We start from the raw sequence: 12,779 nt of genomic DNA, 5'->3' as shown, positions 1-12,779 counted from the left end.
GTCGCCGGCTGGCACCCTGCCCACCTCAGGCTCGCATCTCTGGCACAGAGGCTAGGGGGGGGGGGGGGGGGGGGGTAACATGTGGCCCGGGTGCACAGCTGAACAAACAGGTCAAGTAGCTGAGGAGCTCCTGAAAGGGCAGGGGGGCCTTACTTAACCCCTGCTGATAGGACGGCCCCTGAGATGCAGCGGGTCTCCCCGGCGACACCATCTAGGGAAGAGCAGGGAGGAGAGCACGGGGAGGAGGGCAGAACATACTGTACATGTGGTCCCGTGACTCAGTGGACGGAGTTTGGCACCAACACCGCCAGGCCTACGCTCTCCGTTCCCACCAGGGACGCCCATATACGCATACAGTACTGTGGATAATATAATAATAAACTTTATTTGTATAGCACCTTTCATACAGAAACTGCAGCTCAAAGTGCTTCACAACAGAAAAAAGACAGGCATAAAATGAGCACATAAAGTGCAGACATATAAAATCACAGTTTTTTACATTAGGATCTAACATCCCAACAGGCCACCTTGTTTATGGTTTGACTCAGTTTTAAATAGACAATAATAAAAAGAGTAAGATAAAATAGAGTAAAATAGTTCTGGATTACTGTTCAACAGTTCAAAGTCGTCTTTACCTTCTCTGTTTGGTATCCACAGTTTAAAACTTGACAGGATAGAAGTATCCACACACGGAAAAGTTACATATCCAAACATATCGTTTACATCTTAGTCATTTAACTGACGCTTTTATCAGAAGCAAGTAACTTACATGTACAAGTTCTGTAGAACAAGTCAGCAGGAAGGGTACGACTCTGGCAGCTAAAAGGTCGAACTTGAGTGCTACAGACTTGAGTGCATCATTGCACAACTATCCTACAATCATGGATGAACACTTGTCATTAATTCTGTCACATGAACAACCAGATGACGGGTCGTACGGACGAAAGGTTGACGCACACCTGCTATGTTTCGGCGCCGTACTTGTACGTTTGTATTTCAGACGAGAGCTAATATAACATGTGGCTTCTTATAAATTCATACACACACAGCTGTTGTGAGAAATGAGGACAACAGAGGGGGGTGGGGGGAAGAAAAGTCCTGCTTTGCTCTGTAATAAAACGAGTTATGATATTCAGCCATGCCTTTCATTGAGCCGAGCTCATGACTAATGAGCAACCGCAGTTGTTTTATACGCTTTGCTAGCGTCCCACGCTGTATTAGTGTCGGGAAATCAGTTTCATTCAAATGAAAAACGGAGGTAGTGTTCCGTTTTAAAAGGGGCCTGCTTGGTGCGGTTCCATCGGATCATTGCGTCCTGAAAACGAAATGCGCTTCGAGTCAAAATCATCAACGTAAAAAAAATATATCCTAAAATTCACTATAGGAAGAGAAAACGGCTGATTGTGAAGACGACCCTTCTGTTTGTGAAATCCTACACCCTGGGCCCGCGGGGGGTGGGGGGGTGGATGAGGGCCGCGTATGAGTGTATAACCGCGTCTATGACAAAACACAGTGAGAGAGAGAGAGAGAGAGAGAGAGAGAGAGAGAGAGAGAGAGAGAGAGAGAGAGAGAGAGAGAGAGAGAGAGAGGAGCCTAAAGTGTGCAGGGAGGTGAGAGGCGTCTAGTTGACTCTGAATGCATCCACCATGCCTTAGGGTCATTTCTTACTCTGCCTACCCTGGCCTGACAAAGGCGAGAGCGGCCTGTGGGTTTGAGCGGCGTTCACTGGTGTGTGTGTGTGTGTGTGTGTATTGTGGCTGCGATGTCGGATAGTGCCACAGTCGAGTAATGGGGGAGGGGGGGGGGGGGGGGGGGGGGGTGGTGGTGGCCCTGGGGTTGGGGGGGGGCAGTGCGAGCGTCGAGGCTGCGCGGCCGTGATTCACTTTGACAGCGCCGCTTGGCATGTGAGGACAGCGGGCCAGGCAGAGGCAGAGGCAAGGCCGCTTCGCCCTTTGATCTTTATTTGCTTTATTTGCACCGCCGTCGTTTTGCGTTTAACAGTCTTGCTGAGCGAGAGAGGCATTGGATACACCTTGAATGGTCCCGGGACCTCCCCCCCCCCCCCCCCCCCCCCCCCCCCCCCAGCTTTTTAAAGACACCGGGATCCTTTTTCAAAGCCGAGGGATCCACGGAGAGAGAGAGGGGATGATAGAGAGGGAGAGAGAGAGAGAGGGATGATAGAGAGAGAGAAAGAGAGAGAGAGCGAGAGAGAGAGAGAGAGAGAGAGATGATAGAGAGGGAGAGAGAGCGAGAGAGAGAGCTACTGTTCTGAATGGGACAGAGCGTCTCCCGGCAACACAGATTAACTCTGATAAAAGAAGGGCCGGCGTCGCAATAACACACACAATCAAGCCGAGGGGAGAAGGGGGTGAGTGTGTGTGTGTGGGTGGGGGGCAAGGTAACGCATGCCTCCTCTCTCTGGAAGGACCTTCAAGATCAAACCGGGGGTCAGGGGGCTTTGGAACAAAAACAAATATGCCGCAGCCCCCCCTCCCAAACAACCGTCCATCTCCCCCTCCCTCCTCCTGAACTGCCAGCTGCATTTTATACATTAGTGATGTTAAAAAAAGGATTGTGACATCTTCCACCTGACAGGCAAACTGGCAGGGTTAACCACCTGGGTTAAGGCTTACGGTCCCCCCCCCGCCTCGCAGCCTGGCCAGGCACGGCACACTTTGACAGGGACAGAGGCAGAACAGAGAATATATTTATCCTCTTCAACATCTCTATTGAGACCAGGGCTGGACTGGGACCAAAAATCGGCCCTGGCATTTTTGGCCCAGACCGGCCCACCATAATCGGTCGGACACCACCCACCAGTACACCATCCTTGCGGTCCCCTTAAATATCCGTACCTACTGTACTATTCCCCCAAACCACTACAAAGCTGGGTAGTAAGTGCCATGGACAAGTGTACCAGTGCAAGTGGACCAGTGTACTCACTCGCTCTTGGCTGAATCTTGTTTTGGGTGGTGATGTAAAAACATCTGCATCATAGCAGGCTCAGGATGGCCAAAGTAGTCTATAGCCTGTTCATCACTGTCTCTCTCCTCCACAACCTGGCTTGACTAGACATAAGGAGAGAGACATGATTACAATTAACTGGTACATTCAGGTCCAGAATTGTTGAAATTCCCTGACAAAGCAAAAAGCTGTACAATTTAAACAATACCATACTGGTAATGAGCAAATAGTTGTTTATTCAATGAATGCATGGAGCTGTTCCATCTTATTTCATTTGATACTAACTACTCAGTTCATACAGATTTCAAGTATTCAAATATCAATGATGAATATTGCATAAGGTTTACACAGTTAATAGATCACCTTCTTGTTTTATATTCATGTTCAGAGAGGAGTAATAGTTAGATCTTTGTATGTGATTTATATGGCAATTAAATCAATGGTGTGCTTGTTTGTTTGGGGAGTTTGACTTACAGTTAATGTGACTACCATGTACATGATCAATGGACAGCACAAAACGATTTGTGTAGGTGGAGACTAGAGCTACCACAGATAGTAATAAGTTATAAGAGTAAGTAATCCATACCATATATATCCTAATAGTTACCGTATTACCATACTTGGCTGAAAATAAACTTTGCTGCCTGTTGTGAATGTGTTTTTCCCTGTAGGCTAATACATAAGTAGGCATACATTTTTGCAGTTGAGCAAAAATTAGCAGTTGAGTAGGCTATATCTGCTGTGTTTTTATGTCTTCCATCGAGGACCACCTTGGAAATAAGTATTTTAATGAATGCTTTTAGGTGATATCCTCAGGAATACAAATTGGTCAAGATAATTTGTTTTTATGATGTGTTTTTAATTTCCAAATACAAATCTAATAAAATCAAAAAAGCAGTTTTTGCAGTTGAGCTACAGGTGTTGTATATTATACAGCCTTTTCATGCATCTTTATCAAGGGAACCCTTATCCTAATGATTTTTTAAATAATATTATGATGATACGATATGGACCTAGTAGTTGGGTCATCTGTGGCACTTCGTTTCTCAATGGATTTGTCATCTAGGACAGTTAATAAACAAATTTATCCGGGGTGTATTTTTTTTAATAAAAAGTCATGTACCAGCCCCCTCTCAATCATGTACCAGCCAGCCCCCTCTCAGTCATGTACCAGCCTCCTCTCAGTCATGTATACCAGCCCCCTCTCAGTCCTGTATACCAGCCCCTGAGGGGCCTTTCTCACTCACCAATCGGGGTTCCGTTCCATTCCGTACTGTCCTCATTCCGTTTTGGATGCGAACTTCCCCCTCCCTCTCCCCCCTCTAGTTTGTGTACACACTTCAGTCTTGGTTCGCTCCGGGTTATGTTTACGGTTTGCGTTTTGAGCGTTTATGCTTGCCGTTGGCGATGTCACGCTCGAAAATGTAAACAGGAAGTGTGTTAACACGGAGACTGGATGTTGATATAAAAGAAACAAATAACCAATAAATATGAAGTTATATTTGAACCTCTGTTGTCAAGCCTTGTCAATATAACCCACCCCATTTTATCACGAATGGATGGTGTTGTAGAGTTCGCTTTTGAGCGTTTCCCAGGGCTAACGCTAAGCTAACGGCTAACGCTAGTTAGCTTAGCCTAGTCTAGTATAGCCTGTAGCACTTATTTTTCAGCAAAGAACGTGCAATAAACAAAACGGATACATTCACTGTGTGTTCTGCCTCTCATTTGTTGATGAAACAAAACTAACATCAACACAATTGAACACCAAAAGCTGAGTTTAGTCTCGTCGGCGCTGATTTTGTTAGCTTACATGCTAACGTGAATGGAATATGCCAGTATAACAGTATAGCATTGTGGCAAACGCTAAGCTAACGGCTAACGCTAGTTAGCTTAGCCTGTTCAGCACATTATCCCATCGCTCGTGGCAATTATATTCCATGTCATTGATCTACTGGTCGACCACAAACAAAATTGCCAGGCCTAATGCGAGCCAGGGAAGTGCTGTTTGTAACGTGGCTTCATGTTTTCATCCACTGAGCTGTGAGGCTCCACATGCTTGTTTGGTTGCGGTCTGAACTCTCAAATTGCCCATAAATATCATTTTTTGTGGGTATTGTCCAGTTGTTGCTGTGTGGTTTTATCTGCCCAAAATTCAAGCAAGCATGAAAAGCATTACAGTAACGACGTTGTGTGTGTCACGCCCCCCGCTCCCACTGGCCCGCATCCGAAACCACCTATTCCAAGCGTCCCAGGTTCAGCGGGGGGTAAAACGAATCAGCGCCGGTTCGATCCCAAAAGGGGTGTGTCCGTCTGAGTGAGAACACTCCCCCCCGTCCCCGGGGGCGCTGATTCGATCCCAATAGGTGAGTGAGAAAGGCCCCTCAGTCATGTACCAGCCCCCTCTCAGTCATGTACCAGCCCCCCTCTCAGTCATGTACCACAGCCCCATCTCAGTCATGTACCAGCCCCCCATCTCAGTCATGTACCACAGCCCCATCTCAGTCATGTACCAACCCCCCTCTTAGTCATGTACCTGTACGACTGGCGGGGGGCTTAGTAAGATATGTGATTGGGCCAGCCCAGTGTCAGTCAGTACCAATGGGCTGCTGTCCCAGCCTAGTAGTGGGCCGGTCGTTGACCCAAATTTTCTTTTTAAATCATAACAGCCCAAATATGTGTCGGCCCACCGATGGCCAGTCCAGGCCTGATTGAGACAGTAGGGTGGCCATGTTCCAGAGCCCGCAGCTGGACAAACTCCTCTCACTAGAGACCTGCACCCCTTAGAGACCTGCTCCCACTAGAGACCTGCTCCCACTAGAGACCTGCTCCCCTTAGAGTCCTGCTCCCCACTAGAGACCTGCTCCCCTTAGAGACCTGCTCCCCTTAGAGACCTGCTCCCCACTAGAGACCTGCTCCCTTTAGAGACCTGCTCCCACTAGAGACCTGCTCCCACTAGAGACCTGCTCCCCCCAAACTCCTCTCCAGCTATTGCTTCCTCGACTTGGGGCTTGACTTGCTCTAACCTGGAATCAATCTGCCAGTGTCGGGTGCTCCGCCTTGGGGTCAACCGGACCCCCTGGATGATAGAATGACCCCCTAGATGATAGAATGACCCCCTGGATGATAGAATGACCTACTAGATGATAGAATTACCCCTAGATGATAGAATGACCCCTAGATGATAGAATGACCCCCTGGATTATAGAATGTCCCCCTGGATGGTAGAATGACCCCCCCCCCCCTAATCACCTGCTTGAAGACCGGACTCGAGCCCCCATGTTACAACCAAGCATATATGACTAACAGTCACAGGAATATGGCTTGTTTCCCGGTAGGGCTTGGTTGTAAAATGGTGGACACGTTTTCACCAAAAATAACAATATTTATTTAACAACTATTTCTTTAAAGGACAAAAGGTGGAGAGCTGGGTGCACACCAGCCTCCTTGGTTCAGGATACAATAATCAATAGTTTACAAGAAAAAAACAGTTCTTTATTAGTTTTAATTTGCTGTGTACATGCTGATACATGTCATACAAGTAATATTCATACTTGTGTGGTGTACGCGTTTTGGTTACTCACCCAATATGTGTGTGTCTGGTGAACCCACAACATTAATGGGATTTTAAAACAATAAAGCCATAACCATTTATGTAAAAATACTTAAAGGCCAACTTGCAGGCTGTATTTTTGTTCAATAAACAATGTGACTAGGCCAACGCTGACTTTCATGAAAAGGGGAAACATTTTTACCGAAATTGACCCAGTTTTAGCGTTTTTATCAAACCACAAGCTCTATGCACATGCATATGCATATTTTATTCCATGGATCAATAACGTGCGTGTGTCATCTTAATGCTGACGTCACTTCAGGTGCAGGGCAGCGAGGGGCTCTGAGAGTCACACACAGCTAGTGGCAGGCAGAGAGCCTTGCTACTACTAGCCGAGGAGTGATGAATGAAAATGTATCTGTTTCACCTAACACTATTGCTCCGTGATCATAGCCATCCATCTCTAAAGCTAACCACTATTTGTAAAAGCCACAACCACGTTACCATATTTGTAATAATGTAAATCATTGTGCCGTTGTACATATTGTGTATACAGCTTGGTAGCTATTGTGCTAACAACATGCTGCGACGTCTAGCTTGTTAGCCGGCATGAATGCCCGATTTAAAATGGTTCTCTCCTCTTTGTATACCTTTGTCCCCACAAGTATTCTGCCAGGGAACTTATGGACACGACAATAGTAGTAGTTATAAGGTGTTTGATCATTGTGTCATTGTACATAGTGTATACAGCGTTAGAAGCTAACGTAGCTTAGCTTGGTAGCTATTGTGCTAACAACATGCTGCGACGTCCAGTAGTTAGCTATGAGCTAACTAACGTTACAAGCTAATTCTATCGTCCTTCTGCTATTCAGTCCGATAGTGGTCAGGCCTGGTCGTTAGCCAAGACCATCCTCGTGTTAGCCGAAGCTAATGATGATGTGTCATTCCCCCCCCGTGATGAGAGGAGAGAGTCTCTTCTGGTTTCTTCCCTCTTAGTCTCAGTCAGATTTTAGTCTGCCCTTACCCGGAAACACTGTCACCTTTATAGGATCTTCGTCCTAGCAACGACGGCCCACCCCCTTTCTGGTTGTCATGTGCCGCTGCCATGACAACAGCTTTAACCTTTACACACATCAAAACGTTTCATTACTGTAAAAACCTCCATCGCCCTGCTCCTGTGTCTCCTGCCCCGCCGTTATCTTTGTTGATGTACTGGGGAATTCAAAACATTCTGCCCTGCTCAGTGTGGTGCTCACACTAGTTCAAGTTCAAGTTCTTTAATAGTTGTCATACAGAAGTACAGAATACTTTCATACAAAATGCTTCTTACTGTTACGCTCCAGAGACTGTGCTAGACAAGATAGTATCAAATAACATAATATAGCATGTAATTTAGAAGAAGAAAAATGAGGTCACAGTGTTCGGTATAGACATATGTACAATGTTCTGAGTTACCATATAATATACAATACTATGCAGTGTACTAATGTACAGTACTATCTAGTGCAAAGCAGAAATGGGATGAGGTACAATTTTAGGTACAATTTACAGTAAGGTGTACGAGTTGTAGTGCAATCCTTCATCAATAAATATAAAGTGTGGGGAGTGGGTGCTACAGTGTGTTTGTTTAAAGTGGGTGTGTGCTATAAAGTGTGTGGAGTGGGTGCTACAGTGTGTTTGTTTAAAGTGAGTGTGTGCGTGTGGATGTGTGTGCTATGTGCGTTTGGTGGTTGTTGTTGTGTAGTGTTCATTCATTGTTCGTTTAGCAGCCTGATGGCCTGGGGATAGAAGCTTCTTCTGAGTATTTCTGTGCTCGCCTTGAGACTCCGGTATCGCTTGCCTGACCGCAGCAGTTCAAAGAGGCAGTTGTTCGGGTGACTGGAGTCTTTAATGATTCTCTTAGCCTTGCCCGTGCAACGCTTGTTGTAAATGTTCTGGAGGGTGGGGAGCCCCCCTCCAATTGTGCGTTCGGCTGAACGTGTCACTCTTTGTAGTCTGCTTCGGTCTTGTGCAGTGCTATTCCCAAACCAGGAGGTGATGTTGCCGGTCAAGATGCTCTCTATTGTACATGAGTAGAAGTTCTTAAGGATCTTCTGACTGACTTGGAACTTCCTTAGGCGCCTGAGGAAGTAGAGGCGTTGTCGTGCCTTCTTCACAACACTGTCAATGTGTGTGGTCCATGTCAAGTCCTCGGATATGTAGGCTCCGAGGTACTTAAAGCTGTTGATTCTCTCAACCGGTGCCCCGTCGATGCTGAGGGGGCTGTAGTCCTTGACCCCCGACCTCCTGAAGTCCACAATCATCTCCTTTGTTTTGCTGACGTTCAGGGAGAGGCTGTTTTCCTGGCACCATCCCGCCAGGACCTTGACCTCTTCCAGGTAGGCCCTCTCGTCGTTGGCAGAGATCAGGCCCACCACCACTGTGTCGTCAGCAAATTTGATGATTGTATTGCTACTCCGCTGAGCCACACAGTCGTGTGTGTACAGGGAGTAGAGGAGGGGACTCAGAACACAGCCCTGGGGGGCCCCTATGTTGAGGGTGATGGATGAGGAGGTGCAGTTGCCTGCTCTCACCACCTGGGGTCTGCCAGTCAGGAAGTCCAAGACCCACTGGCAGAGGTCATAGCCCAAGCCCAGGTCCCTGAGCTTGGCTATGAGTATGGAGGGGACTATGGTATTGAATGCCGAGCTGTAGTCGATGAATAGCATTCTCACATAGTTCCCCTGCCTCTTGTCCAGGTGTGATGCTGCTGTGTGCAGCACATGGGCTATGGCGTCCTCCGTGGACCTGTTGGGGCGGTATGCAAATTGCAGGGGGTCCATGTTGATGGGGAGGGAGGAGCAGATGTAGCCCTTTACTAGCTTCTCAAAGCACTTCATGGCTATGGAGGTGAGAGCTACAGGGCGGTAGTCGTTGAGGCAAGCAGGCTTGGATTTTTTGGGTACAGGGATAATAGTGGACTTCTTCACTAATACCCTGCTCGCTCTGAACCACCTCTTCCACCACCCTCTGCTAAGGCAAGCCATGCACATTTCGATTTCTCTGACCCGGCCCCCTTTAGATGCTCTCATCTCCCCCAATCTATACATCACATACATTGAAAAACACCGAAAAACACCCGTTTCCTTCATTCCCCCCTTGATTCTTAATCAACCTTCAGAATCATAAATCATTATTTGGTTTTTCAATTAATTATCCCAAAAATAGACTGTGGTTGAAGCAAACCAACCTCATCTCTCGTGCACAAGAAATGAAGACGGCCCACGGTCAACCCAGTGATCTTGCTGGCTGATGTCTGTTTGCGCCCCCCTTCGTGCACAAAGGGAACCGAAACAGACCACCAAAACCAACAACATCCAACGACTCATAACAATTAGGGCCCCTCTGTCTGCTCCCAATAATTCTATCCTGTTGTTTTACTGTTTTCCCTCTTATCTACCTTCTATATACATATATCTTATATATGAATCCTCCATTTATATCTCATACTCCTATCAATTATTATCAATGAACACAGGACTTCTCGCTGCCGCCTCGTCTCTCGATCTCCTGATTGACTCTGAAAGGAAGTCCCTGTTTGTCCATGATTCATTCAATACACCCGCCCATGCTCTGTTGTTTCAAAACGCCTCGACACAGCGTCTCCGCAGGAAAGCCCCCTCCGATGTCCGCCTCGTTCTCCCCTGGGCAACACCGCCTGCGACCGCTGGACTCCACCCCGTCGGCCGTCTCCGCCCCCTGTCGGTCATCTTGGTTGAGGATCGTCTTCACCGCCGTCGGTCCTCTCCAGACTCTGAAAGCAGAAACACCACGCAAGCAGTTTTCTGTACACTCGACCCTGTGTTCTCTAGTAGTCTACCATGGCTTTGGGCCTGCAGCTCATTCCATGGAGTTATCTCCAGTTCTCTATATATTTTTCCTCTGCAAGCCCCTGCCATGGCCACGCCCTTTCAGACTGTTGGACGGTGTGAGTGTCCTACAGCCCATGTCGCTATTTGTTATCTATTAGTCTACCACCTTCTCAACACCCATATCTGTCCTACAGGGCTGTTCCCTGTTTGTCGTCTTCCGGCGTGACACCAGCAGCTAACCGATTCCCACTTCCGTTGCCCTAACTCTTCGTCCCACGATTGGCCCCCAGCGCGCGCCAGTTTTGTCTGGTGACCGTGTCTTCTGAAGACTCTGCCTATTTATCTGGTGTGAGAAGGTGCGACTGGAGATCAAACTCCCTCTTTATTTTCATAATTAACCCATTCAATTAACTGCACCTAATCTCTCTGTGCAATTCTTATTTAACCCATTGTATAATTAAACTCTATTTAATTAACCTGTATATCTATATTATTATTATAATAACATACGACAGAGCATCGCTCTAACATACAACAGAGCAGTCTGTCGCTCTCAACACCCACAGAGCTGTACGTCGCTCTCTCCTAAATGGGGCAGTTTCGTCGCCCTGGAGCTGTCCGTTGCTCTACCTCACACGGGGCAGTTTCCGTCGCCCTGGAGCTGTCCCGTCGCTCTATCCTACACAGGGCTGTTTCCGTCGCCCTGGAGCTGTCCCGTCGCTCTATCCTACACAGGGCTGTTTCCGTCGCCCTGGAGCTGTACGTTGTTCTACCCTAAACACGGAGGAGTCCGTTGCTCTGGAGCGGTCCGTCGCTCTATTCTACACGGAGCAGTCCATTTCTCTGGAGCGGTCCGTTGCTCTATTCTACCCTTTGAGTTCCTTTACAAAGTTCTCACATACACCACCGTGTATACACACAAGCAGTTGGTAATTTGAAAAAATTAAACTCCTTAATTAAATTAAACTCTCCTAACTGGAAACACTAGTATTACTATAAAAATAGCACCCTTTTTTGTACTCAATCTGGAGTCACTCCCCCACCCCGCCACTTAGATGGTCGTAGAGACCTATATCTAAATATTCCCCTATGGGTAATGGAAACTCCCCAGCACTACCCCCCCTCCGCCACTAGGTGGCGACCTAATCATCCTCTATTTGCCTGTATTATCCCACTGACCCCCCCTAGATGGCGGCCAAACTCAGTCTAGAGGATTGTAGCTGACGTGTTACTCTCTGGTCTGTTGGCCTCCTCGTGGCTCTGTGCGGCCATCTTTCTCGCTCATACAATTCTGCTGTCTCCTCATACTGAACTCACTCATGCGATTCTCCTGGCTCTGTGTGTCTACTCAGTCGCCGCCACGGCTCTGTATGTGGCTCTTGTTGACATTCCATCTATAGATAAGACACTAAAGCTCCGCTCCGTCGTCCTATCTACCTAAAAGGGGGACGCTATCTCGGACAAACGTTTAATTTTAAACTCTCCTGCCCAATAACATATTACGCACGTTAAGGTAAACCTTATCAGGCCCTCATCTCTCCTGTCAGGACAGTTCCGGTCCTCTCTGAGACCACCGCGCCATTTTAAGGAGAGCCGTCTCTAGCTATCACCGTGTCCTGCCAGTCTTTTTTTTGTTTTGTTTTTGTCCCGCTTAGCATCCCTTCTCCGTCTCCCTCAATACACTTTTACACTCTGGCTTTTGTTTTGCTTTCCCAAGCCATGGTGTCTGTCATACTATCTTTTTAGATAACCTCCGCCTCTCTCTGTAATACACATCACTCCCTCCCGCCAGATCACTCATTCATATCTCTGTTTGTCTTCATCATATTTTTACCGCTGGCGTTCTCTGTGTCAACTAAATATGTTTACGGATGCACTATTGTTCGTTTTTTATTGGCTTGTGAAGTTGTTGAGACTCACTTTTTCCTTTTCACCGTCAGTTGTTTTGGTCCATGGCGCTGGCCTTGCTCGGCTCGCTCGCTGGGTCCATGGCGCTGGCCTTGCTTGGCTCGCTCACTGGCTTGGCTTGCGTCCATGGCTACCCCTTAACGCCTCGGCACTGCACATAGTCTCTTTTTTTTTTTTAAACTTTCTTTTTTAGCGTTTATCGCTTTTCTGGTCAAGCATGACCGACAGATACAGGGTGAAACGGGATATAGAGCAGGGGAAGACATTCTGGCAAATGACGGCGGTCCGGGAATCGAACTCGGAGTCCACCAGATCCGTGACGCAGCACGGTTTTCCCCGACGCAGAAATAGCGCCGAGATATGCGGTGAGCTACTGGAGCTCCCCTGCACATAGTCTCTTACTTTCAAGAAACTTCAAAACAAGCAATATCTGGGTCACGGCACCAACTGTTAGATTCTGATCAGTCTGCCAGTATCACGTCTTCTTGTGTTATCACCTCTCCATG

The sequence above is a fragment of the Notolepis coatsorum genome (genome assembly GCF_963971535.1).
Source record: "Notolepis coatsorum genome assembly, chromosome: 9".
In the NCBI taxonomy this organism is placed as follows: Eukaryota; Metazoa; Chordata; class Actinopteri; order Aulopiformes; family Paralepididae; genus Notolepis; species Notolepis coatsorum.
The sequence above is the reverse complement of the archived record's forward strand: the minus strand, read 5'-3'. Positions refer to the sequence as shown.